Raw genomic sequence first — 25,393 nt, 5'->3', positions numbered from 1 at the left:
TAGCTTCTAGGGCACATAGTTGGTGTCTTTTTTTTCTGGTCATGTAGAATTTCCTCTTTTGCAGTGCTGTGAAATTCTATTCTCCTAATAGGATGTTACATGTGAATTCTGTAAAGACTGTTATTATATGACGAACCTTACACATTTTTGAGCTATTCTAAGTGCTGTTGTACTGACATCATCGTATAAATGGAAGATGTGATCTTAAAATAAATCTGTATTCACTTTTGCACCACCAGAGATTTTTCTTTGCCCTCCCATTTAGGGTGGCCAATCCCGGGATCGGGATCGGCGGGATCCCGGGATTTGGCCCCCAAAATGGAGATTCCAATCCCGGGATTTCGGGATTAGACTGCGCATGCGCAGTCTAATTCCGGACAGCGTCTGAGCACTCGCTTAGACGCTGCCCGGCTTCTCCCATACCCGGCATGCGGCCTGCGCAGCGTGATGAGGTCAGCTCTCACGCTGCGCAGGCCACACAGCCGCCCACACGCCCAGCAACCCGGCTCAAAACACCTTATCAGTCCAGCACAGTGCACTGCACGCCCGCCCAGCTACCCGCCCGCCCAGCTACCCATCCAAGCTACCCGACCGCCTGCCCAGCTACCTGACCGCCCACCCAGCTTCCCGACCACCCGTCCACCCCCCTGCCCAGCTACCCGACCTCCGGACATACACGGCTCCCAGCAACCCGGCTAGCAGACATACCTGCAGCCCACCTGGCTCCCAGCAATATCTGCACGCTCGCCCACCCAGCACCTGCAAATGTAAGTACTGTGAATGTGCAGGGTGGCCGGGGCGTTTTTTTTTCAAATTAGGGAAGCTAATCCCGGGATCCCGGGAATCCCGGGATTGAGCATTTTTCAATCCCGAATCCCGGGATTGAAAAAATGCCCCGGGATTGGCTTCCCTACTCCCATTGCTCACCTTAGTGCCCTTATAATTTTCCTGGTGTGCTTTCCTAGTCAAGCTCCCCACCTGCCACTTTACTGAACCAAAAACATTACTAACTCCTCAGTGCTAAAGACAAGTAAAGACTCTTCCTTCTGATGTTCCCTAATAGGTCAATTAAAATAAATCGTCCCTGCATGTGAGGGGCAAGTTAACATTGCAACATTGTGGAAACACGAGGAGTGGCAGCCAGTCACTCTTAGCTAAAGCCTAGTATTTCCTTCATACAGCACGTATTTGTGGAATCAAATAATTTGTGGCAATTGAATTACCCCCTCCATGTGGAAATCCGGCCCTGCCTAGAACTAGTATTATGAGCTCCACCTCTAATAAGCGGTGCAAGAGTTCAAATGGGGTTAGAAGTTATCCAGATGTGCCTTCATTCTTTCTTCTTACTAACGGTGTCCTTGTAGTGTTTATTGTGTTGTGACAACTAGACAATACAGTGACACAATCTATTACAGAAAGTATAGTAATGTATGTATTCTGCTGCATTATCGTAATGCACCACCTCTTCCAAGGAAGCAGCAGTGATAGCAACTCTAACTGCATCTGATTCACGTCCATTGTGTCAGCAAATTAGCTTTATAGGGCTTTACAGCAATAGAAACTTTATTACAACTTTGATACAGGGAATTCAGTTGTTTATTGCCTACTGATCTCTCATGTAAAGAGATGGGTGATCGCAGGGTGATATTCTGTTCATGTTTTTTATCTTGCTAATCATGTGAATAATATGCTTTTACTGCCCCCCCAAAAAATGCCCAACGCTAAGGTAAATTCACAGAACCTTTACCGCAACGCCCAACGCACTCACACCAGGCATCTGCCACTGCAATGCGTATTGAGGCAAAATGTATGAGGACACATATGTAAATTTATACTGATATTTCTGTTCCTCTGCCTAAAGAGAAAACTATATATTTTTGATATTCAGAGGTATGCTTTTGACTATTTTCTCATCTATTTACTGACATACTCTCCAATCATGATGTACTCTGCAGTGCCGCAAGCAGAGTACTGTGGGGATTAGGTCACTAGGTCACCAAGCATGAGGTCGACCATTGAAGATTGACATGACTGAAGGTCAACAGGTCATTATGTTGCCATGGGGAAGGTCGACAATAACAGGTTTTTCACCTTTTTTTTTTAGCGGACATGTGGTATTTCATGCCCTACCGTCCACTAGGGCCTGTTGGGAGAATAAAATAGTATGTCCAAAGCATGGAGAGCGGACGTGGTGCACTTTTTCGGTGTCCATGTCAACTGTGTCGACATTAGGTACAAAAAAAGTGAAAACCCCATGTCCACCTTTTTGACTGTCGACATTCCCCATGTCGACGTAATGCTTGTGTCGACCTTCACGCATGTCGAAATAATGCTTGGAGACCTAATGTATGTCTACACAATGGTCCCATTCCGTACTGTGATCAAGCAACATGGAAGCTACAGTAATAAAGCAAAGTGTTCATAGAATCCTAAGCAACACAATGTTACCATAGTAATCTGGCTATGGATTTTGCTCCAGGAGAAACTACTCCATAACAGCAAAATGTCATTGAAAGTGAAATTGGATTGTTTAATGTATTACCTAGGTAGGTTTATATGTAGACTTTGCTTTATACCTTTGAGTGCCAAGTGAATTTGTCACAATAGGTGTGGCAATTGCCAAGCAAACATTTTTATTCATCATAACATGTAATGTTTACCTTCTATAGGAAATATAATCTTTTTTACACAACCTTTTTTTATTTAAATTTATAAAACTACGGTGAGCATTTTTTGGCAGATATTTTGCACTTCTCTCACAGGTGTTGGCACTCCAATGGTCACCATGCAGAACTCAATTTACAACCACTGTATATCCCCTGCTTTGTATTCCAGAATAAATGTCTTATCAATGCATAAATAATCTGAAGAGGTTTGTTTCTTTTTACTTATCTTTTAAATTCTTCCGCAGGTAGCCTCTTCCGGTGGCTGTAGCCTCCCGCACCCAGACTTCACAGGCAGCGCATGATGCTACATTTCCTGTCACCTCTGCAGTTATCGGTAAGTGCAGGGGGCAGACACCAGCTTCGTGGGCTAATGATTACTGTCCCACAGTTGACCATTGTTCACCACCAATGGTACTATAAACGTAATATATGTTTACTGTTTTTACAACTGTTTCAAGAGACCTATACAATCTATTACAGTTCTGTTGCTTCCTTAGCATGGCTATTAGCATTCTTTCTGGCATAGTGCAAGGTGAAAGACGAGTGTTTGTATCTTCACTGAGTCTGGTTACTGCTGTGTGCCTCTAAATCCCATGCTGTTTTGGCTCAGATTCTGAATACAGAAGCCATTAAATGTGTTGGGACATGAATGCATGATACTCGGCGTGTAACTGATGCTATGTAAAATAGTCCCCAATGAAATAAATGAAATAAAAGATTGTGCTTGGGTGATATCCTGCAACATAAGTTTGCAAGTCATTTAAAGCAAAATAATGACACAAGTTATTTAACATTCAGGGGTTGACTACTACAAAGGAGTCCCCAGAGTCTGCTGCATTCCGCAAATTCACACAGATCTCCGCTAAATCACAATTGTAAGAATAAGATCTTGTTTGATGCTTCGTTTTTCAAAATCCCATGACACATTCTCATATTGATGCTGCACTATTGCATTATACATACATGGTTCTGTAATCATACATTTTGTGATTGATGAACATTTTTACTTTATACGTTTTGTAATGGACTTAATGTAGAATACATCAGTAAACATGACCTTCAGCAATACCTTTTCAGTCCTGGTTGCTATATACTGGTTTGTACTCCATAGCTGTGTAACAGAATGTCTGATGGCAGTAACATATGTGAATGTGCCCGTGTACACCTGCATGTTTAATGACGGATGATCTCTTTCTTGTTAACCTTCCTGGTGGCTTGAATAGAGTAAAGTCAAACCCACATTTCAGTACGATGATGACAGTTAGCATTTACTGTATTTTATCGATTTTCCTTTATTGTTTTTCCTATGAATAACAGGTGCAGGAAATGTAATAACTCATCATACTGTATGTAATAAACTATTATAATTTTCCTAACTGAAGTCTGTGCTGATTGCACCCTTCAGGCAAGCCTGGTTTTAGGCTTCTCGGCTCCTTAGACAAACATCCAGCCTATTGGCCGCTCAACTCCCCTATTCTGCCACTAATAACCACTTTTTAACTCCTCAAGTGAATGTGGGGAGGTGGAGTCTTATGGGCCCTACACACGCTGGCCCCGACCAATTATAACCTGCTTGCAGGTTATTAATCGCCGCTGGATTCAGACCGGCGGGTGCAGCGCATTTAAATCGCTGTATGGTCCACACACAGCGATTTACATGTGTTTTCAGGCATTTTATTGCTCAGAAAAGGCCTGAATGTCGGCCCGTGTGTAGGGCCCATTAGAAATTTCACAGATGCGACCTGCATTAAGTACAGCAAGGATGTCTTCCTCATAGACATCCTTAATTTTGTGATAGGCCGACTCAAGGGCAGGGTGTGACTGAGCTGCGGAAAGACTGTGGTAATCTGTATTGTCCCTTTAGAACAAAATAAAAATATGTGGTGTTCTCAGCTGTGTCTCGAAGTTAAACATGGATGTCACTTGATCCTAAAATCACTTTGCACACCTGACATTGTTGCCAACACAGATCTTTCAAGATAAATGTGAGACTTGGCAACAGTTACTATATAGCATGGGGTCCCGGACGGGTTCCCTACAGTCGTTTACCCGACGTCGGGATCCCGACTGTCAAAACGCCGACAGCCGGGTGTCCGACAGCCACCCGCTATTTTCCCTCGTGGGAGTCCACGACCCCCATAGAGGGAGAATAGAATAGGTGGCTCGCGTAGCGAGCCACCGGGCCCGCAGCGTGGAGAGCGCAGCGAGCCCGCAAGGGTCTTTTTTTGTGCTCGCCATGCTGTCTGACTCCGGGCAGTCGGGATAATGACTGTCGGGATCCCGACTGTCGGAGTCCCGTACCACACCCATAGCATGATGTATATACGGTGTGTATATGATGCTATATACTGGTTTGGTCATCTGAGTAACCCACTGGTCCCATGCGGATGATCCGATGCTAAATAACTCTCTGGTTGTAGCCGCTGTCTTCAGCATGCCCAGTAAATGGGATTACTCAGGTGTCAGATGGTCATGGAGATTATATAATGCTGGTTAAACCTCTGGATGCACCCCTGTTTTCTGGAACACCTACCATTGCTGTTCTAAAATACCATTCCAGTTGCAGTTCTGTTGCATGGACAGATATAGATCCACTGGGGACACAGACTGTCTCCCCAGTGAATCTTTTTTGTTTGTATGTGTGTTTTGCACTCCCTAGTAATGAGTCCTCTTTTTTATGTGGGTACTGGGATCTAAGACCTAGCAATATTTCCCAAGTCTCTGTGTGATTGCGGGTACTGGCATCCCGGACTAGCTATACTTGCCATGTCTCCGTGCACACTGCCCAGTGATCTCCGCACACTTTAAATTTCTAAGGGTAGATGTCTCACAGTCTGTGCTTCCCGTGGATTCTAGCGCCGGGAGTAGGTTGGGGGGAGCTGGGATAGTGCAAGTTTCTTACATGTTGTCCGGTCATTTCTTCCTAGGCATTCAGGGGTAGATATACAGTATCAAGCAGTGTTAAGGGAGAAGTAAAATGCCTGGTACTTTATCACCAGCCAATCAGCTCCTAACTGTCCCTTTTTAAAAGCCTGTAACTTAACAGTCAGGAGGTGATTGGCCGGTGATAAAGTACCAGGCACTTTATCATTTCTTCTCCCTTTTGACTGCTTCATACATATACCCCTCAGTTGCTGACACAGGCGCATATGTTGTCCAGTCCTGTCAGATGTCCCTGCAGGCAAGTCACTGCTTCCAGCTTTGCAACAGCGGGTCTTGGGTACACATGCCGGGCAGAATACCCATAATTTAAAGTGTGTCGAGAACACTGTACGTTTCATTCACAGAAAAATATATATATATTTTCACTAAACAAACTGTAGCTTGTTTACTGATTAACTGGAATTTCCTGGAGTGTATTACATCAGATGTTTCTATGGGCTTCAATTAATCTTGAAAAGGTGAGGAAACACCAAGTTAATACTTTGTAATTAGCAGTAATTAGGCTTAAAGACACTAGTTCATAGGGCATTTATTTCACAAGCACGGATTCAGTATGAAATCCTGGCGGTCGGGATCCCGGCGTTCAAAATCCCGACGCTGGAATCCCGACCGCCGAAATCCCGACAAGGGGGGGACGTGGATCGCCCCCCCCCCCCCCCCTTGCGGGCTCGCTGCGCTCGCCATGCAGCGGGCCCGGTGCCTCGCTACGCTCAGCACACTAATTTATTCTCAATCCAGGGGTGTCGTGGACACCCACGGAGGGAGAAAGTGTTGGGATTTCGGCGGTCGGAATTCCAGCGTCGGGATTCTGAACGCCAGGATCCCGACCGCCGGAATTTAAACTGCATCCCCCAAGCACAAGCACAATGGGTATATGGTTGAGGGGGAAACCGGAACCTGTCTGAAATGTAAGGCTTCTCATTGTTCCTTTTTTCATGGTATGTGGGACGCTGGAAGAATAATTTTGGGATAAGGTTACAATGTTCATTAATTCTATCTGTCAACTTTGTCCAGTGAAAGATCATTTAGCTATGTGTATGAATTTTACCAACTGGGCTTTCCATGACTGCAAAACTGAATTGTACCTTTCCTAAACATAATGGTAACCATAGATCTTGAGGTGCTGGACATCACCAACTCCTCCCATGCTACAGTATCTATTCCTAAAGCTGCTTTGCTATCTCTTTTGATAGCAATGCAGCCATGCCCCATATTGAAGCTTGTGTTAAAAATTCTATAGAAAATGGGGGAGTCTATATTGAATATTTGGATTCTGCTACGAGATCTATGATTATTCGAGTCTTTGCAGGAAGTAATTGGTCTCTGTTATAGATCGTGGCACACAGAGAGATCTAGATGGTTAGGGTGGGTGGGATTTTCGGCTAATTTTTTGTATCTTTTTCGGTATAATATTTGCCCGGTTATATAGTTTATCTATGTGATATGACCTTATTGTACAATTTACAATTTATATTCTGTTAGTTATATGCCTATTCAATTAACATCAATATTATGCTACGGTGGATTGTGATAGATATTCCAATGATCTGGTTTTGTGTGGTATATCAACGATTCATATCATGTTCTCTTCTTATGATTGTAATGTATGTTTATTCTTCATGACCAAATAAAACATTGTTTTTGAAACAATAAAAGACAGTAATTAAGCTTGATGAATATTTTTTATATAGGAATGAACTGCATTTGGTAATACATGTTGTACTAAAATCCCAGTTCTCATAGATGTATTGATACATGTACAGTACCTAAAATATGTTGATTGAGGGGGAGCGTTAACATGTTAGCAGCTGATACAATAGATTGACACCTCCGCTCAAGGTGCTGATCTTTCTCCACATATTTTTGTTGCATCTGATTACTATTTTAATATCTGCTCTGGAATATGTATGATATAGAGTTTGTGTGTGTGTGTGTGTGTACAAATAACACAAATCTATACCTTCTGACCAGTGTCGGTGCTTTGAGTGTTTGGGCCCCCCTTTCCACCAAATATGTAATAAAGTGGACACTGAGTGCTGGGTAGAGAAAGAGGTGTGGACAAATGCTGGACAGAGAGATGGGGACAGATGCTGGGGAGGGGGGGGGGGGGGTACATGATAGGTGGATAGATGTGGGGTAACAGATGCTAGGCAGAAAGAGGAGGGGGTAGAGGCTGAGCAGAGAGAACAGGACAAATGCTGGGCAGATAATATTGTGAAACTGATGGAAACATTAAAGTCGGAGAGGGAGAGAGAAGCGTCATAGAGAGGGTGACAGAGAAAAGCAAGAGGTATGGAGACAGGAGCTATAAAAAAAAAAAAACAGGAGCTGTAAAGACAGGAGGCTGAATACTCACAGGCAGGGCCATGCTGTGATATCCGTCAGCGTTTCAGGGATCAGAGGAGCACGTGACAAGCTCCTCCAACCAAGGCTCTTATAATCAACATGTGCCAAGCTCCTCCAATCACAGCTCAGTACATGCTCTTCTGTTAAGATCAGGGCACTGCAGCAGCATGCATGTGACTACAGGGACTTCCCCTCCGGACTGCCAGTGTCACTGCCTACATTCCTGGGTTCTTATGTAATATCTGGGCTCCCGTTTTACTTATGAGACCGCTTCCCCTCGCCACGCTTTGGGCACGGTGGCTCGCTGCGCTCGCCACACTATATAAAATCAACTCCATGCATAGTTGGATAGTGGGGGTATGAAAAAATGGGGTGCATTTAACATGGGAGCCCAGATAATACATAAGTACCTATTCCTGTCATAAAGTGTGGCAGCAGGGATGTACAGCACCTCTCCAGCCTGGTGCCTCCCTGCACTGCATACTCTGCTGGGTGGAGAGTGCTGCTGGGATTTTGACTACTGAAAACAAAAATGTGTGCATCTTAATCTCTAGGCATTGGAAGAATTGTGCCGTGTGGCCACTTGAATCATTACAGTATTTATTTTTACATTTTCAATATCCTAAATCCTAAGCAATATTTTGGTAAAGTGAAAAAATATATATTTCTTTATTCCTATCATGAGAAAAAATGTGTAGTGTTGCTACAGTATGATGTAGAATTTTTAGAAAGCTTTTTTTTTTTTTTTTACTGCTAAAACATATTGCAGTGCAAGTGATATCCTGCAAATACAATTCAAGGACGTTGGTTTGTTTGTTATTGGAATGTATTATTTCAGTTTGTCTTTGCCCTTTCCTTTTTACTTGCTTCTGTATATACTGTATCTGATTTGACACATGACTTAATTTCTAATTGCACTTTGCATGGGTTGCTGAAGTGTAACACAACATTAGCACAATCTCAGTTGCTAGCTAGTCTGCAGATAATCAGCATGCCATAGTAGATTTCAAGATTCCTTTAAGCCCCATACACACTAGCCAACCATATTGGTTGGTGGTAGACCGATATTGTCCGTACACACTGAACGATATGCAGGTCTTTGACTGTATTGCCAAGTTGACCTTGGAGGTGGTGTTTTCTTTATTCTACTCAAAATATTGTGTCTGACATATCTGTATAATGTAACACATTGATGATAAGGATGACTACTATCATGCTATTTGTGCTGCAATATGTCTTTTCAATATTGCGTACAACATTGGTACCCAGTATCTAGTTTAGATCCTGCTGTTTCCTACTGATGGTAGGACCAGGATATAGAGAAAATTAAAGTCAGTGGATCTAGACTGCCACAAAGTATCTGAATGTCATTGTCTGTCATTGTCTGTCATTGTCTGTCATTGTCTGTCATTGTCTGTCATTGTCTGTCATTGATATTTATGCATTACAGTACTATGGTCTTTTTCAGTATGGTAAGTTACCAGTGGTAATGCTCCATGACAGAATGTTAGTGACCGGCTTGATGAAGATTAAAGTTCTGGTTTGTATAAAAGTAGACAAAAGGCACATCTGTAGTCTACGCTAGGTGTGTACTACTTATTGCTGGTAATCTCAGGGAGATGAAATGGGTGTGGTATGGGGCTCTGACAGTGGGAATCCCGACAGTCAGTATTCGGACTCAGGGATCCCGACTGCCGGTGCTCCGACAGGGGGGCGAGTGCAAAGAAGCCCCTTGCTGGCTTGCTGGGCTTGCCGCGCTGTGGGCCCGGTGGCTCTTTACACTTGCCACAGGTTCTATTCTCCCTCTATGGGGGTCGTGGACATGGGAGTATCCCCCTGTCAGAGCACCAGCAGTCAGGGCTCTCGATGTTGTGATACTGACTGTCGGGATCCCCAATGTCAGTGTTAAGCTTTGCCAGCCAGGGCTGGTGGCACTAGAGCAGAGGTTCCCAAACACTGTTCAGGTTTTAAGTAGGCCCATGTTTGGCCACAGATAAAGTAATTATTATCTGCGTTTATCTGATTTAACCATCCGTACTGAGCCATGGATATATTTAAAAGCTGGACTGTTAGTATGCCTTTAGGACCATGTTTTGGATCCTGCACTATAGCATGGAAACCTGCAGAGTGGCATAAAATATATTTATGGGATAAATTGTTAAATATATGTAGTGCTCTTTTTATTATATCAACTACCAGCAATGTTTTACTATATACAACTCTCCTGACTCCATGGGTTAAATTTAATAGGATGAGAGATTCAGAAAGTGAGAGATTTGGTAAGAAATCTCCAGGGTTTGTTTAATCAAACTGGTTTTGCAGTGTGAATGATTGCTGCTTTAAAAAAAATTGAGATTTCTTACCAAATCTCACTTTCTGAATCTCTCATCCTATTAAATGTTCTCCCTAGTATCTCACTATTGTCCTGTCACTACAGATATATAAAACATAAGCACTATACACAGAACTGCCATTGTCAGCTTATATTACTGATTCATTACATGATCATTTTAGTAAACATCATCAAAGTAATTTCTCCACCACCAGTGAGCCACAAGTAATTGCAGTGTCTTCCTATTGGAGGCACTATCTACTGATCGTGATTGTCAGATACTGCTTCCAATGGGATGTCACTTCCTGCCTTTCTGCCAGTCTCAGTATGCATCTAGGGCAGGGGGTTCTCAAATTATTTTGCTCTGGGACCACATCAGACAAAAAAAATAATTACAGGACCTCAGCAAGTTGATGCAGAAGGTCATCACATCACATGTGTAGTCAGCAGACAGCAGCATTGTGGAGGCATAAAATGATGGGAGGAGCCAGAAGTTACAGACAATACAACCGTTTTTTCAGACTCCTTGAATCACTGACTGAGATTAGAAAAGTCATCAGCCTGATGGTCAGCAACATGGAGTCACGACCCCATGCTGAGACCCACTTCAAAGTCAGGACCCACAGTTTGAGAACTGCTGATCTAGGGGATACAACCAATGCAGTCCCTAAAAGCTGTAGAGAAAGGGGAGGGTATTTTAAAAGTTTTGTTGCCATCTGTAATTTGCTTCTAGGGGCGGGTATGGATCATTAGGTCACCAGCATGTTGACCCTGTCTACCTAACCCATGTCGACCTAGACTCCTTTCGACCTAGACTAAGGTCGACCTAAATACATGTTGACCTAATGGTGTCGACCAACATGCTGGTGACCCAGTGCCAGTCTCCTCTAGGGGCTGTTGCATTCCTGAGAAGTGAGGAGCTTGTATGCATAGGCAGCTCTGTTTTTTATTTTTTTCCCCTCACTTCACTTACAGTGCTGCTTAGGTTGGCTGTGGGCAGGGCAGGTGTAAGGCTTCTCAGCACCCTAGACAAAACTTCAACCTACTGCCCCCCTTACTGCCACCAATACCCACTTTCCAACCCAAGGCCCCCAGGAAGGTGGTCAAGTTCCGTACTTTCTCTGGAGGTCTCCCTTTGCCACCCACAACAGAGTATTAAGTACAACAAGAATCCTTATAAACCTCCTTGATTTTTTGTAGGCAGCCCCCCCCCCGGGATACCAGCACCCTAGGCAGCTAATGGTAGAGTCAGCCCTGGCTGTGGGTAATTGCAGCCCACCTGAAGAGCTGCTACTGGAAAAGATTATCAAATGTATTCGTAGTCAGAAGAGGCAAGCTCATATATCTGAGATCATAAGGTGACAAACATGAGAGTTATTATGAAACATTCACAAATATAATATACAGGTTGAGTATCCCTTATCCAAAATGCTCGGGACCAGGAGAATTTTGGATAACGGATTATTCCGTATTTCAGAATATTTTAATATTTCAATGATGTATTTTGAAGTATCTTGCATTTATGCTGTATAAACACATAATATACACACAAATATATTTTATTACAACATAAAATACACACAAATATATTTTATTTGTTCAAAAAACAAGGTTTCAAAATGTGAAACAAAATTTGTGTACTATCTCAGCACTGAATTTGAATGCCAAGCAATCATTGTCTTGCACATATATAGTGCCAGTTACATATCATGTCCCCAGTGATGCTGTTACAAATGTCCCCAGTGAGTTTTTAGCAAAAAAAAAAAAAATTCACTTTCTGGAATGTCTGGTTTTCGGAATAATTCGGATAACGGATATTCGGATACGGGATACTCGACCTGTATACTGGATGTAGTAGTTCCCTTGATAGACCTGTAGGTATTGTTGAATAGAAGGTCTCTGTGACATCTGCCATATTGTTTGTTTGGAAACATAACAAATATAATTTCTAATACTAAGATGTACTGCTAATTTACATTATTATCACAAATCGTATCATTATGACTAGGTTAGGCATTAGACACTGTATTCCCACATCTAAAGATGCAAGCAGCTCTTTGTACAGAACGTGAGAAATCTCTTCAATCCGAAAAGAAGAATCAATTAAATGAATATGAAAAAAATAAACTTGTAAAATTGAAGTGGAGAATAACTGTATGCACCATATTTCCCTCTGTGACAAGATGACAAGATCTATAGAACTACATAATGTTCTGTGTAAACGTTGTGTGGGTAGTGGTTTGTCTTCTTACTATTGAAATCCGATCCCGCAGTTACTGGAGGTGTATAAAGGGCAATATTTTTAAAGCTGAGCGATTATAGAATGCATCCTGTTTGCACAGTGCACTATTACCATAGCGTGGTTGCTCGCAGTGAGGATTTATTGTTAAAGTGATTAACAATCAGGGTTCATTAGTGGGTAGTTATTGGGAGAGCTGGCAGAAAGGCAGGCCTGGCATTACCATTTTCACAGAGCTTTTCAGCCTACACCGGGAGATGTCTGCCAAGAGTGCGCTGATGGATCCCATGCAACTGGATGTATGTGGAAACATCTGTACCTCTGTGATCTCATAGGCAGAAAACATGGCACCAACGTTTTCCTTCCTCCGGGATTTCTGTGTATCTGCGTGTTTATGTGTAGATGCTAATGTTTGCAAGGACACCTGTGGTTGTTTGAATCCATTACCAGAAGGCTGAAGCATTATCACAGTTGCACATTCACTGCATACAGTATTGGGGACCCTTGGTGGAGGTGAACACTTTGGTGTAAAGATACCTTGATGTGAGGTTCCTACATCTATTCCATGTGAGTTTCGGTACGACATCTGTACACACCCTTAAAGAAACCTTTATAAGAGGATCACACTTTCATTTGGTGTGAGTAGGGTACGCTGCCCTTCTGTATAGTAAAACACCTCTATCGGGTGGTATTAATATACTCTTTTATGTGTATGAACGTATTACACTATATATGATTTTTTTTTCCTATATTCTAAATACTGAGGGAAAAAGAAGACCAAAAAATTGGAAAAGCGTGAGAATACCCACTGACCTATAATTGTTTGTTTACCAGGTTGTGAGCGCAGTGTGTGACAGGTGAAACCTTGGTACTTGTGTAGTTTCACGGCCGGCAGTTACATAGTTAGCGTAGCGTCCCTGTCAGACTCAGCATAGTGTTTCCGCAGGCAGCGTAGTCAGTGTTCCTGTCAGAATCAGCGTAGTGTTCCCGCAGCCGTTGGGCTATGCTAACAGCATAGCTTAAGCTGCCGCCGTGAAACTACACAAATAGTCAGTCAGGCGTCTTTGTTAGTATCAGCGTTGTGTTCCCGCCCATCCGCAGGCTTACGTAGTTAGCGTAGTCAGTCCGCATTACGCAGTTAGCGTAGTCAGCTGAGCTTATTACATTGTGTGGGAACCATTCACCATTTTAACCTGCCTGACATAACAGGTGTGAATGTGTTCCTGAAACACCCCCACTATCCACGCCACCCGAAGCTTGGCGAGTGGACGCGTTACACATCCTCCCAACCTGTTCATACCCCCACTATCCACGTCGGCGTGTAGTTGACTTTATAAAGTGTGGCGAGTGCAGCGAGCCCACGAGTCTGAAGCGTGGCAAGCGGACGCGGAATACATGTGAAGTAATCCGCATCTGGCGTGGATAGTGGGGGCTTGAAATGGAGGCATTTGCCTGTATGTAACATGGAGCACTGGCAAATGCCTCCTTTATTGTGCATGAGATGCACTTGCGGCCGCACCCCCCCCCTTTATGGAGGAGACGCACGCGCTATCAAACCCCTAATTACGTACCCTACAACAATAGGCCCTGCCTGCCGCCATCCCCCGGCTCCCTGCGGGGTAACATTCACCGTCAGGGGCAGGGAGCCCCTGCGGCATTGAATAGTGTGTCAGCGAGGGCTGGCAGCAAAGGCTCCAGCCCTCCGGAACACGGCGACTGTGCAGCGAATCCTAAACAGGATTCGCTGCACATCGCGATTATAGTCATTGAATACTGCCCTATGGGTTAAAAGTTTGCAAATTTGATGTGGAGTACAATTTGGCTGAGGTCTTGGCTGCAAAGTTTACTCTTGTAAAGTTTGAAGGTGTGATAAATTGACACGACAGCTCATCCCTGATGCCCACCTGTTTAATCAGCATTACAGCATGTTCATCTCCTCAAGAAAAATTCCACTCTTAATTGTTCATGAGAGATCTGCTCTGAGTATTCCTTCCAGAGGCTGGGGCCATTACCACTATACTCTTCAGCCTAATTTATGCAAACCTGACACTCTCAATAAATTGCTTCCTTCAGACTTGGCTGTTTTGAATGAATTTTTATTTCTATGGCAGTAAAGATGAGTTTCATTTTAGTAGGAAATTGGATCCCTAGTGATTGACAGACAAATCTGAGTGCTGTCTTCTGTAGGAACCCATTTGTCTGAAAATGTAAAAATAAGCAGCCACTGTAAGTTTACTTGGAAAGCAAATGTTATATATATTTTTTTCTGCATATGTGTTTTAGAACACTTTTTTGCATCCAAGATACAATTAATTTTAGCTGGTTTGGAGAAGTTTAATGTGGCTGAACATAAAATCTATGTGTCGGAAGATGGTTAGGACCTGGAATGAGATGGCTGTCTGAAGAAGCAGCTCTCATTGCACTGATTTCCTCCCTCTTGTTCTCATTACCTACTTCTCCTTACCTACACACCATGCTACACCTCCTCCTTGGGCTCTCTGCATCCAGACAATTCCTTATATAGATTTAATTTTTATATATATATATATATATATATATATATATAAAATGTAGAATAGATATGGAGTGTGCTTAAGTAATAACCACCACCTTTTGTATACAATTCAGTGGTAGACAAGACAATTTAAAATTCATTTAAAATATTTTTTAGTTCTCATACATATATTTTATTATTTATTAACAGTTTCTTATATAGCGCATACATATTCCGCAGCGCTTTACAGAGAATATTTGAACATTCACATCAGTCCCTGCCCCAGCGGAGCTTACAATCTATATTCCCTACCACATGTACATGCACACACAGACATTCTAGTGTTAATTTATGTTGGAAGCCGATTAACCTACCTGTATATTTTGGGATTGTGGGAGGAAACCGGAGTACCTGGAGTAACCCCACACAAGCAAGGGGAGAATATACAAGCAACTAAGCTTATTAGGGGAATGGAGAATTTAGGCTACGAGGAGAGATTGAGCACTTTGGGACTATTTACATTAGAGAAGAGACGTTTAAGAGGGGACATGCTCAACATGTATAAATTCATTAGGGGCCAATAAAAGGAACTGTCAAGTACACTTTTTACTGCAAGTAAAGAATCTAGGACCCGGGGGCACGAGTTAAGATTAGAAGAAAGATTTTGTTCCCTCAAAATAAAAAATTTCTTTACGGTCAGTGCAGTCAAACTGTGGAACTCTCTTCCTGGAGACGTGGTGTCGGCGGACACAATACATACGTTTAAATTAAGGTTGGACAAACATTTATTGGATAAAAACATTCAAGGGTACTAATAAGAATCATATTCTGTCTTTAAAAATGTCTCGCACTTTGTCTTTTACAAGGGATAAGCTATTAAAACCCAGTTTGAACTCGATGGACGCAAGTCATTATTCATCCTTATCTACTTTGTAACTATGTAGAATTACTATTATCACTTCAATGCTGCAGCACTATAATGGCGCATTAACGAGCTGGGGGAGCGCACTGCAGAGGGACAGTGTCTCTGACAGAGAAGACACTCTAGCGGTACTCCTGCATCTCTAGTGTCCTGGTCAGCTCAGTGTCTTTCCAACTCTTATGAAACTACAAGTCCCAGCATTTTATGCAACAGTTTTGCTATTAGAGAACAACCAACACTGTGGAAAGGCATGCATGGATGTGTAGTTATAGAACAGCTGGGGAGTAACATGTCAACCAGGCCTTTATAAGAATCAAAACTAAAGTAAGAGCAGTAAAGTTTATTAAATCATGGTCAGATACCCTATAAAAACAATTTGTATTATGTTATAAATGCTGGCAGTAATTAAGATTCCTTCTTCTAAACCACACAACTGTCATGATCCAATTGCGTCAGTGTCTATGGTCCATGCTATATGAAACCCCCTAAGAGACTTGCAGTGTATTTTTAGAGATTTCTATGTAGAAGAAGTGCTGATGAGCAGAAAAAAAATATATGTAATTATGCTGCTTTTATGGCATTCTCCAGTCTGTTGAGATCTCTTGCTTTCCAGCATATTGTGGCATCCATGCGTGGGACAAGACCCCAATCCTTTTGTCTTCTAATGCAAAACAATTATGACATTTTATTTTTAAGATGCAACAAGTGGTTCGCTGCATCATGCATATGGCACACATAATAACAACAATACAGGGTAGACGGAACTTAACAAAGATAACTGAAAAGCTAAAACAGAGCACAGGTAACAATTAGCACCACAATTCTCAGTACACAATACAGCTGATATATATTATGAAGCAAGGGAGTTTTCTGTCTCTCCAGCCAGTCTCCTCCTCATTCTGTCTCTCTGGTCAGTCCCCTCCTTTGGTTTCTTTGGCCAGTCCCCTGCTTTCTCTCCACCCAGCACTCATCTACTGTATCTCTCCAGCAAGCCCCCTTTCTGTGTCTCCAGCCATCTCCTCTTCTGTATCTGCAGCTAGCCCCCCCATTTGTGTTTCCAGCCAGAGCCTCCAACTGAATCTCCAACCTGCTCCTTTTCTGTGTTTCCAGCGTCCATACACTTTCAAAGGCTCCAACTGGCACTGAATTCAAGCCCCACAGGCTGCAGACTCTTATTTTCCCTTGTGTCTTGTGGCAGTGGCTGTCCTCTTTGTGGTGTGGTCAGCTCCCAGGCTCCTATGTGTTGCTCAGTCCCAGTTCCACACCACAATAATAGATGGGTCCATCTATTTACACTGTGTAGGAGCTATGGGCAGAGCTACTCTCTGGATGCTAGACTGCTGTCCCAGCTGTTTCCAACCTGATGGCAGGCCTGCTCTTACTGGTTTCTCACCACTTACTGTATCTTCACCACACAGATATCCAAAGTATATCTTCGGGTTCAATGGTCCCACAGGGTGACATTGGGGTTGTAGGCGGTTCAGAGGACCATTGCACTAATCAGCAAAGCTTTCAGGTTTCCCAGGATGCACAAGGTGCGAGGTGGAGCCCGGCGCCTAGCACCGCCAGACACTGATAACCTCCGATAGCCTGGCCGGAGCACAGGGACAGGTAAGGCTCTGTGTGAGAGCACTAAATCACTGTCATGCTGCGCGCCAGGGAGACGGGCCGCAGCAGCTGGCGTGGACACTGCTGCTTGCGGCAGGGACTCCGCTAAACCACCAAGGCATTGAGCACAGGCTGGGTGTAATCACTCATTTTGCACAGGGCTCAGTAGAACCAGTTGGGGGAAGACCAACATACAGGGGAGGCTGTTCCAGCCTGTAGCTCCCATCCCCAGGCGTCAATTCACTACAGGTGTCTAGTCCTCAAGCTGATTGAAAACCCTACTCCTTTCTCAGAGACACTTGAGATTCAGCATGCAGCAGCAGCAAGTCTCCAGGAGTGTATGGGTTAGTCTCCCCTGTAAAACCGTCCACAAGCTGTAAATGCTTTTACATACACCTATATCCCACTGGTTCTTTGGGGCTCAGTGGTTGATTGGGGTGCAGTGGCATAGATTTGCCCCAAGTATTATACTGTGTATGTGACTTGTGCTAGTCTGTTTTTTATCTCTGTACATGCTTATTACTGTCCCTTGTTGTTTCATATCTTCTGAGTCAGAAGAATTAGAGGTTTATCCTCTTTAGTCACATACTGCTGTGTTATCACTCTAGGTTTTCCTATCAAGGCTATACCTATTGTATATATTACCTCCTTGTTTGTCTGTTTTCAACATGACTGCTAAACGGGGGCATACTCAGACAGTCTCTTTTGCTCTTATCATGTAAGGCTTGTGCTGCAGGCCTGTCTGAGCAGGGTGTTATCCAGGAGGGGTTATGTGTCAGTTGCTTAATCCCCCCTGGCCAATCCTCTGCCCCCGTGGCTGTACAGTAGCCTCCTAGGGTAGCCTTTCAGCAGCTTCTGGGCACCTTAGTGGATCGCCTTCAGCCCCCTGTAATTACACCGGCTGTACAGGCTCCTCCACCCTGGGTAGATACACCGATGACCACGGTGCAAACCCTTGCACAAACATCGGTGGCTATGCAGAAGTTACTGCCAACTACATCTGTCAGAAACCAGTTACCTAGTGTTTCTGCCCCATTACTCCCATTTTTAGATGATGACACTACGGGAGATGAGGAGTTACGGGGATCCCACTCTACCAGAGTTAGGGACACCTGTAGTACAAGCGGATATGGCAGATGTACCAGAGAGCTCAATAAAATTGTAGCCTCGCTGGCAGTGGCTAATACTGCATGCCTTCCCTCAGCTCTCCCTCAGAGACCAAAAACTACACCTTTTCGTTCCTTTCGTCCCCAAGGTAAAGCGGGAGGTCAATCCTTTCCACGCACATCAACCACTGGCAAGCCAACCAAGTCAAAACCCAAACAAGCCTGGGCCACTAGACAACCCCCAGCCAAGCCAGATAAACCTGCAGCATGACTGGGTGGGCCTCCCGCAGGCGGACCTCAAAGTGGGAGGCAGACTTCTACAATTCACACAACAGTGGCTCACCACATCGACAGATGTTTGGGTGAGAGAAGTCATTTCAAGGGGATTCTCCATCTCATTCAAAAGAACCCCCAACAAAAGTTCTTTTGTACAGGCCTCCCTCACAATCCGCAAAAAGCGGAACAATTATTGCAAATATTGGCCTCCCTGTTGCGGTCATTATACCAGTCCCTCAACACCAGCGTGGGATAGGTTTTTACTCCACCCTGTTTCTAGTCCCAAAACCAAATGGGACTTCCAGGCCCATACTAAATTTGAAGGCACTCAACAAATTTCTCAGAGTGCCAAAATTCTGCATGGAAACCCTGAGGACAATAGTTCTAGAATTAGAACCGGGAGATAACATGGTCTCCCTGGATGTACGGGATGAATATCTACACGTACCCATACTTCCTTCACACCAGAGATTTCTCTGGCTTGGGATTCTGTCCCACCATTTTCAATTACAGGTCCTTCAGTTCGGCTTGGCCACTGCCCTTTGGGTGTTTACCAAGGTGATGGCAGTAATGGCGGCGTATCTGCATCTCCAGGGGATCAGAGTATTTCCCCACCTGGATGATTTGCTACTCATAGCAAAGTCACCGGTAGTGCTATTAGCACATTTACAAACAACGAATGTTGTTCTCCAACAGCACGGTTGGCTCTTCAATTGTGAGAAGTCCTCCCTCACTCCACCACGTCAGATGTGGCACCTGGGTGCTTTTCTAGACTCCCAGACATAGAGATTGTTCCTACCAGGGGACAAGTGTCAATCTCTACAACGAAGGATACGCCTCTTCTTACAGAGCCCCAAAGTATCCATCCATCTGGCAATGCAAATTCTGGGTCTAATGGTGTCAACATTTGACATGGTCGAGTGGGCGCAATTTCACTCCCACCCCCTCCAACGCCTGATCCTTTGGAAATGGGACGGACATCATCAGCGCATAAGAACCACATTCATGGCACTGACTCCAAAGGTTTGGATATGTCTCCAGTTGTGGCTACAATTGCCTCACCTGAACCAGGGACGTCCGGTCTGGTTCACAGATTGGATTCTCCTCACTACCGACGCCAGCAAGGTGTATGTTCCAAGCTGGAAACACGCCTGTCCATCAATGTCCTTGAGCTTCGAGCAGTGTACAATGTTCTCGTTCGCTAACAGGATCTTCTTCAAGACAAATCGGTACAAGTCAGGTCAGACAATGCCACAACAGTGGCATACATAAACCATCAGAGGGGCACCCACAGTAACCAAGTGTGCGGTGTCCAAAATTCTAACTTGGGTGTAACAACATCTACTGGCACTGTCAGCGGTGTTATTACCAGGAATTCTAACCTGGGAAGCGGACTTTTCTAAGTCGGCAAGACGTTCATCCGGGGGAGTGGTCTTCTCCCTCAAGGCAAGCCATTCGGGCCTTCCAGACGTGGATCTCATGGCATCCCGTCACAACAACAAAACGTTAGTGTACGGGTCACGGTCCAGGGATCCTCAAGCCAACATCGCGGATGCTCTGTCAGTTCCATGGAACTTTCATCTTCCGTATGCTTTTCCTCCAGTGTATATAATACCCAGAGTAATTCGGAAATTCAAACAAGAAGGTGTCATTCTTATAACCCCACCTGGCCTCGACTTCATTGGTACGTAAACTCACAACAGCTGTCAATACAGCAGCTGTTCTGGTTGCCACTACGACCGGACCTGCTCAGTCAGGCTCCTTATGTACATCCAGACCTTCAGCGCCTGTGGTTGACGGCATGGCGCTTGAAACTGTCATAGTAAAATAGAAAGGGTTTTCTGAGAAGGGCATCCAAACAATGATCAAAGCACGTAAACCCACATCGGCAATGATTTACTACAGGGTCTGGCACACTTATTTCTCCTGGTGTGCATCCCGCAAGTATGACACGAAAGTGTATAAAACTGCTAGAGTCCTTGCTTTCCTACAGAGAGGTTTAGATATAGGTTTAAGGTTAGCTTCGCTTAAGGTGCATATCTCTGCTCTGTCTGTCTGGTTTCAAAGGAAGATTGCCTCTCTTCCAGATATACGTACTTTCATCCAGGGTGTCATATGTATACAACCACCATATGTTCCTCCAATGACAGCATGGGACTTGTCCCTTGAGTAAGTGCACTGGCATACTCTTGTCTATCTTCTTCCTTCTCCGCTTCCTGCTATTGGCTGGGTAACAAACTGATGAGCTAGGGATGGAGGTGGGGTTATATGGGAGAAGAGCCGTGCATCCTGGGAAACCTGAAAGCTTCGCTGATAGGTGCCACTGTCTTCTGAATCACCTACAACCCCAATGTCACCCTGTGGGTACCATGAACCTCGAAAAAAAGAGTTAACCTAAGGTTGGTCTAACATAACTCTTGTTTTCTCTACGGTTTGACATTAGTTTTGATTCTACATATTGGCAACTTTAGAATGGTTTGTTTCTGCACCAGAAATACTTTGGTTTCCACCATTAAAGTTACCTTTCAGGATCTGCTATTTCACAAGGATGGAAAGGCAGATTTTAGTATTGTCATGTTTATTCTCAAATTCCTGTTTTTTTTTTCAAAACTTTTTTATTGAGACATTACATATATACATTATAATAATCATGATGTGACACCAAAATTAAGTTTCAAAAGGGATTGAAAACCGATATACTGTACATCACATGTCCAACCATTATACTGTACATAAAAAAACATTGGTTAGGTAATATCAACAACCATACCTACATTTTTAGTCGAAGAGGACCCCCCTGTCCTCTTCGACTAAAAATGTCAAGACCCCCCTGTGTTGATCAACCAATCTGATCAGATATGTAGTGGTTTTCAGGCTTGCATGTATCTTTTGTCGTGTGGTAATTGGAAGAGTGGCTATGTAAGAATCCCATAAAATAAAGAACTTTGCAAATTCCTATTTTTTGGGCCAGATTCTCTAAGCTTCAAAAGTGATAAAATGGAGAGTGATAAACAGCCAGCCAATCAGCTCCTGTCTGACATTTTTCAAACACAGTCTGTGACATTGGAGGTAGGAGCTGATTGGCTGGTTGTTTATCACTCTCCATTTTATCACTTTTAAAGCTTAGAGAATCTAGCCATTTATCTTTACACTGGCCTTGCATTGAGAGGCCAGGTTTCTGTTTGAGGAAAAGAGATTAATGTTTCAATGTATTCCCTATGAAAGAAAGTCTATGTGTCAATGTCTCAATTTCTTGTTCTACTAAAATGTGTAGGGAGGGCAGTTCCAGTTGAACATGAGTTCCAGGTGCCAAAAACCTAAGAGGGTGCTGTGTGGCCACTGCCGGGTCCTATTACCCATGTTGCAGCTCCTTTGTTGCCCTGTCAGACCATCACTGGGTGTACCCAGACATGGTCTGGGCTGGGCATAAACCTACAGTCAGCAAAACAGTGGCATGATAGGTCACATCTTTAGACCTAATGTTTATCTGCACTAATGCTGTCTTTAATGAGGCTGAGGAAGGTGATCAGGCTGTGGATGAAGAAAGTAAGGTGCTGGGTGCTAAAAGATGGTGGTGTCGCTTGGGGCTGAGGATGGTGGTGTTGCTGGGAGATGAGGATTGTGATGGGGGCTGTGGCTGAGGAAGATAAGGGCTGTGGTTGAGGAAGGTGATGGGGGCTGTGGTTGAGGAAGGTGATGGGGGCTGTGGTTGAGAAAGGTGATGGGGGCTGTGGTTGAGGAAGGTGATGGCGGCTGTGGTTGAGGAAGGAGATGGGGGCTGTGGCAGGTGATGGGGCTGAGAATTGTGATGGCGTTGCTTCCAAGGAAGGACATGGGTCGGTGGCTCAGGAAGGAAATGGGTCTGTGGCTAAGGAAGGTGATGGGGCTGGGGGCAGAGAATTGAGATGGGGTTGCTTCCAAGGAAGAAAACGAGTCTGTGTCTCTGGAAGGAAATGGGGCTGTAGATGTAGGAAGGTGATGGAGGCTGTGGCTGAGGAAGGTGATGGGGCTGGGTGCTGAGGAAAGTGATGGGAATGGAGGCTGAGAATTGTGATGGGGTTGCTGCCAAGAAAGGAAATGGGTCTGTGGCTGGGGGATGAGAAAGGGAATGGGGCTGGTGGCTAAGGAAGGTAATGGAGGCTTTAGCCGAGAAAGATGATGGAGACTGTGGCTTCTCCCACAGAAGAGAGTTGAAAAGTAGATAAGTATGCTCTTGCCATGTTAGAGTGCACCCCATAATAACTGACACAGAACGGATTACCAAGATATTGGCATCTATTCAAGACACATCCTATATTCTGCTTATCTTGTATTATCACTAGCTTCTCACAAATCGTGTATCCACCTGTTTTGGACATCCAGTAGCTTTCATGAGGAATACATTTTAAAATATCTCTGAACCTATCCCTATTTCATGTGAGTATCCGTGTGCCTTCTTCATGTGAATAGGAAATCATTTTAAATAATGCCTCCAGTAATGATGTCTAAAACACCATGTTACTTTTTTATCTTACAATATCTATTATTAACCAATGACTTAATATGTGAGAGCTTTAGCAACAAATGGCATTAATTTACAAGAATATTATTGTTTCCCTAAAATGACTCTTGGTTAATGTGATACACATGGCTAATTAGTTTAGCGATTTCAGTGGAGTTTTTTTAGCAACTCGTACCTCAGTCAGAGCTTTTCCAGTGATCCTCCATATGTGGGACCTTTGACTAGTCTGCCCCCTGTCTGCCTTCAGTGACCATGTGGTGCATAATCTCTTCATGTGTAGTTTACATTTATGATGTACTTTGTTCTTTTTATTTTTTTATATTGTACTTAAAATACTTTTTGTGTATGCATTGCTTCAGCTATTTACTTAGTAGTCGTAGTTCGTTATTTATGCTTATGCTTCTTTTTATTATTGGACATTATGTTCTGTTTATAACATGAATATGCAATAATTCAAATTATTTCCTATCTAAAAATAGACTGCTTCTCCTTGGCTAAAGGAGAACAGCTCAATCCTAGAGAGACATTCACACATCAGCGTTTTAAATTGTCTCTAATTAACAAGTAATTATCCAATTAACAGTGTTCTCAGTATCCCTTAGCAAAATGTTTAGGTCTGTATGTCAGCGGTCATGAATGTTTAAATTGGGATGACCTATACACTATAGTTTTTTCACAAGGGTAATTTATTTTTTAAAGAAGTGTATAATAGTTTTTATTCTAGCACCTGTCATCTTTGAAAACTCATGCAGTTCCTCTTCCCTCCCTGGAGTGTCGCTGTCTGCTGTAGTGCATCTCTCACAGTGTGGTCTGTATATCAGCACTGACATGCAAATCAGACCTGTGCTAGAGACACCACAGCAGACAGCGACACCCCAGACAATGAACAGGAACTGCATGGGTTTTTAAAGATGGCGGTTGCTAGAATGAACACTATATAAGATGCTTGATTCTGAGTTGCACGCAAGTCAGAGTTGTGGCCAGATCTTACTGGTTTTTATAAACTCTAAACTATAAAATGTCAGGGATTCCAAATGTAATCTTAAGCAACTATGGTGGATTCAGAGGTTGTATGTGTCTCAGCGGTATTTGAACTTGCAGCTACACTATACTAATTACACTTATACCCCTGGATCTGGTAATGTGGTATAAAATGAACTTGCAAACATTATAGTGTTAATTGAACTAGGGCACTGTAATGTTTTAAGATATGAAATGGAAGCACTATAGTCTGGTGTAATATCAACTGGGAGCTCTGTAATGTGGCATAATAGCAATGGAGACACTACAGTATGTCATAATGTGAATTGGATGTGTACTTGCAGCTCTACAATGGAACATACTGTGAACTAGGGCACTACTACTCAGTGATCGCGAAAACCCCCAAAAATGATGGGTCCCTGGGACCCCTCACTTACAAAAATCGGGGTCCTACTTGACCTTTTCTGGGTCCCAACGGAATAAAGCCTCCTCTCCCCTTCCCCAGCATGGCACATACAGAAGCCTCCTCCTCTCTTCAATATGGCAATATGGCATATATGGTAAGCAAACATAGATTTGGGCACCCCAAAACTGTGGCTATTGTGAGTTGGGGGGGGGGGGGGTGATCAATTGGCAATTTGCCCACTCACACAAAGCAAGATACACATATACTAGAAAAGGGCATAATGTCGGAATAGGGACACCTGTGCTGCACCAATCAGGATTGTAAAAGTAATGGCAGCAGGAACAGGAGGGATAGGGTTAGTGAAATCCCAGCAGAGTCTATAGGCTCCTCTCCTACAGGCAGCTCTAAGGGGGAAACAGATCCCTCCGCCCTTGTCACACATATTAACACAGTGTGCACGGCGAAATGGCTCGGTCCCAGGGGACCCAGCCATTCATAAAAATTGAGTCCCTGGTGCTCCAAAGTGGGTAAAATACTCGCTATAGCGAGTATTTGCGAACCCTGCTACTGTAT

General features: G+C 43.7%; 1 protein-coding gene across 7 annotated transcripts in view; it reads left to right on the top strand.

Moving 5' to 3' along the window:
• ARVCF (ARVCF delta catenin family member) overlaps nucleotides 1–25,393 on the top strand; it is a 576,304-nt gene that overhangs the window by 126,866 nt on the left and 424,045 nt on the right. For 6 of the 7 annotated variants that reach the window (XM_083149627.1, XM_083149662.1, XM_083149609.1 and 3 more), the window contains one exon: nucleotides 2,912–3,000. The gene's annotated coding sequence lies outside the window, so the exon portion shown is untranslated. The remainder of the gene's footprint in view (nucleotides 1–2,911; nucleotides 3,001–25,393) is intronic. The other variant, XM_083149617.1, reaches the window with a different exon arrangement.

Source organism: Crinia signifera, chromosome 1 (assembly GCF_055691185.1).
Source record: "Crinia signifera chromosome 1, ASM5569118v1, whole genome shotgun sequence".
NCBI classification, from domain to species: domain Eukaryota; kingdom Metazoa; phylum Chordata; class Amphibia; order Anura; family Myobatrachidae; genus Crinia; species Crinia signifera.
Note: the sequence above shows the minus strand (reverse complement) of the source record. Positions and strands in the feature narration are given on the sequence as shown.